The sequence below is a fragment of the Chrysochloris asiatica genome, unplaced genomic scaffold (assembly GCF_000296735.1).
Source record: "Chrysochloris asiatica unplaced genomic scaffold, ChrAsi1.0 scaffold00159, whole genome shotgun sequence".
Taxonomy (NCBI): Eukaryota; Metazoa; Chordata; class Mammalia; order Afrosoricida; family Chrysochloridae; genus Chrysochloris; species Chrysochloris asiatica.
This window is the reverse complement of record NW_006408677.1, coordinates 8,184,743-8,188,583: the sequence shown is the minus strand read 5'-3', so window position 1 is coordinate 8,188,583 and position 3,841 is coordinate 8,184,743.

The following is a 3,841-nucleotide window of genomic DNA, read 5'->3' as shown; positions in this document are numbered from 1 at the left end:
GGACATTTGAAAAATGTAAACTTGAAATTCATCCAGATGATTTTATATAAGAATCTATGCTATTTTGTTTGGGCAATGGTAATACATTAACAAATATATATGTTCCTTTTGTGTATCTTTATCAACATACTAGAATACCTAGAACCTTTATAAAGATAAAATAAATCCATAAGCTTTATTCAAGACTTTGTTTTAACCAGTAAATGGTTTCATTTAAATAGTGTTTTATTTCACTACCCAAAAATTAGCTTTGACCATTAAACTATCCTTGCTGGGGGCTTAAAGCATTTCTCCTCCTGTACCAATGTCATAATATACAGATGAAGCAAAGACTATTACCAAGCCAATTTAGGATTAAAATAGCTTATTATTCCTCATTTTCAGGAGCAAACACTTTTAATATTTCTATTGTTGAGCAGATGGAATTTTAAGAGCTTGACTCACTGGAGAGGTTAAGGATGACTTTAAACCTGTTGCCCCATCTTTGATAATGGCAACTTGATATATTCCCAATTAAGCATCTTCATTATATGTCATCTATATTGTCTTAGTCACCTTTCCCTCTACCCACCTTTTCCATGTATTAGGAGACTAGGCTGTAAAAAATTACATCCTACAGTGCTATATCTCTCTACAGCACTTGTAGGTTCCAGTGCACTTGAAAATCTACTTTCTCTGAATCTCCAATATAAGCCTATTCTAGATACAGTTTTCAAATATTTTCTTGTTTTCGTCTTGTTCCTTCACACAAATTCCAATTCTCACCTCACTTTTCAAATAATATCTGAAACTTATTTTTTTCAGGTAGTAACACATCTCCTAGTATCTTACACCAGCAGAAACTTTGTAAAATCAATTTACTAATTCCTATGTGCAGACTCCATGTGGCTTCTGCTTCTAGGAAGCTTATGTTCATTGACAGAAACATCATGGCTAAATTGTGGTGGTTGTTGTGAGCCACTTAGTAGGTTCTAATCCTGTGTAGTGTCCGAGACTGTAAATCTCTATGGGAGCAGAGCAAGCAACTGATAGATTTGAACTGCTGATCTTGCTGGTAGTAGCCCAGGGCTTCTTCATGGCTAAATGGTGGTGGTGGTTGTATGCTGTGGTCGGTTCTGATTCATGATGACCCTGTTATGGGTTTCTGGGGCTGTAAATCCTTACAGGAGCAGAAAGACTCATCTTTCTCCTTTGGAGTGGCTGGTAGTTTTGAACTGCTGACCTTGAGGTTAGAAGCCCATCTTGTAACCACTAAGCTCTCAGGACTTCTTTAATGGCTAAATGTTGTTCTTAAGTGCCTTTGGGTCAGTGCCAACTCATAACAGTGCTATATAGGGCTTCTGAGGAGTGGCTGGTGAGCTTGAACTATGGACCTTGTCGTTGAAACCACCCTTTCAGTCTAGCGCATTAACCCACAGTGCCACACCTGGCTAAACAGACCTTCTTAAAATTATTTCTTGGATTTTATCAATGGAAAACCCAACCCATGATACCAATGATATTCTTGTTTAACAGTTATTATGTAGTCATTAAGAATGTGGACTGTCCTGGTGTGGCATGGTAGGATAATGCACTGGACCTCAAATCCACAGTTCAAACTAGCCTCTCCACAGAAACCCTATCCAGGGTAGCTATGAGTAGGAACTGACTGGATGGCACTTAATAACACCAACATGTTGTACCAGAACTGTGTTATTTTACATTTATTATTTAAGTCATCCACATAATGACCCATGAGGCAAGTCCTATCATTGTTCTTTACTGAAGATGAAACTGAGACTCAAAGAAATTAGATAACTTGACCAAAGCTACACAACTCATAATTGGCTGAGCTTTTTAGGGTTTCTGAGGAGTCGCTGATGAGCTTGAACTGCTGATCTTGCTGTTCAAACCGACCTTGCAGTCCAGAGCACTAACCCATAGCACCACAACATAAACACTATATAAATATGTTGGCAGGTGCCGTGGAGTTGATTCTCACTCATAGTGACCCTATGTACAACAGAATGAAGCACTACCAGATCCTTTGCCATCCTCACAATTGTTATGTTTGAGCCCATTGTTGTTTCCACTGTGTCAATCCATTTCATTTGGGAGACTTCCTCTCTTTTGCTGACCCACCATTTTCCCAAGTATGATATCCTTCTCCAGGGAATGGTCACTCCTGACAACATGTCCAATGTAAGAGAGATGAAGTCTCACCATCCTCACTTTTAAGAAACATTCTGGTTGTATTTCTCCGGCAGTCCATGGTACTTCTAATATTTTTCTCCAACACCATAATTCAAACATATCAATATTTCTATCATCTTACTTATTCATTGTCCAATTTTCATATGCACATGAGGCTATTGAAAGTACCATGGCTTAGGTCAGGCACATCTGATTTCTCAAAGTGACATTTTTGCTACTTAGCACTTTAAAGAGCCCTTTTGTAGCAGATTTGCCTAATGCAATATATCATTTGATTTTTTTTTTTTTTGACTGCTTCCATGAGTTGACTGTGGGTCCAAGCAAAATTGCCTTTGACAATTTCAATCTTTTCCCCATTTATCATAATATTATTTATTTATCCAGTTGTGAGGATTTTCATTGTCTTTACATTGAGGTGCAATCCATACTGAAGACATTCTTTAGTAAGCATTTAAGTCCTCTTCACTTCCAGCAAGCAAGGTTGTATCATCTGTATATTGCAAGTTGTTAATGAGTTTTTCTCCAATTCTGAATCCACATTCTTCCTCACATAATCCAGCTTCTTGGATTATTTGTTCAGCATAAAGATGAATAGATAGAGTGAAAGGATATACAACCGTGATGCACAACTTTCATGATTTTAAACTATTTAGTATCCCCTTGTTCTATTCCAACAACTGTCTTTTGGTCTTTGTACAGGTTCCTCAGGAATGCAATTAAGTGTTCTGGAATACCCATGCTTCACAATATAGCTTGTTATGACACACACAGTCAAATGTCCTTGCATAGTCAATAAAGCACAAGTGAACTTCTTTCTGGTATTCTCTTCTTTCAGTCAAGATCCAACTGATGTCAACAATCTCTATAGTTGCACATCCTTTTCTGAATCCAGCTTGAATTTCTCACAGCTCCCTGTCAATGTACTACTGTAATCATTTTTGAATTATCTTCAGGAAAATTTTTCTTACATGAGATATTAATTATAGTATCCAATTATTTCCACATCGTATTGGGTAATTTTTCTCTGGAATGGACACAAATGTGGATCTTTTCTAATTGGTTGACCAGATAGCTGTCTTTCAAATTTCTTGGCATAAATGAGTGAGCATGTCCAACACTGCATCAGTTTATTGAAACAATACCATAATTTCGTGAAGCCTTGTTTATTGCCAATGCCTTCAATGTAGTTTGGGCTTTTTCCTTCAATACCATCAGTTCCTTGTTATATGGTGCCTCTTGAAATCGTTAAATATTGACCATTATTATTATTATTATTATTTTGGGTATATGTACTTTGTGTATTCCTTCCATCTTCATTTCATGATTCCTGTGTCATTCAGTATTTTGTCTAAAGAATCCTTCAGTACTAAAAATGCAAATATTGTTGTTAAGTGCTATTATGATCCTGTATAGGATTTCTGAGACTATAAATCTTTTTGAGAGCAAAAAGCACCATCTTTTTCACATGGGGCAGCTGGTGGGCTCAAACCACCTACCTTGTGGTTGAGTCTAGTGCTATCTTATAGAGCAATTGTGCTCTATAAGATATACATTTTGTCAGGTGCCATCGAGTCGGAACCGACTCATAGCGACTCCATGCACAGCAGAACGAAACAATGTTCGATCCTGGGCCAACCTCACCACCGCT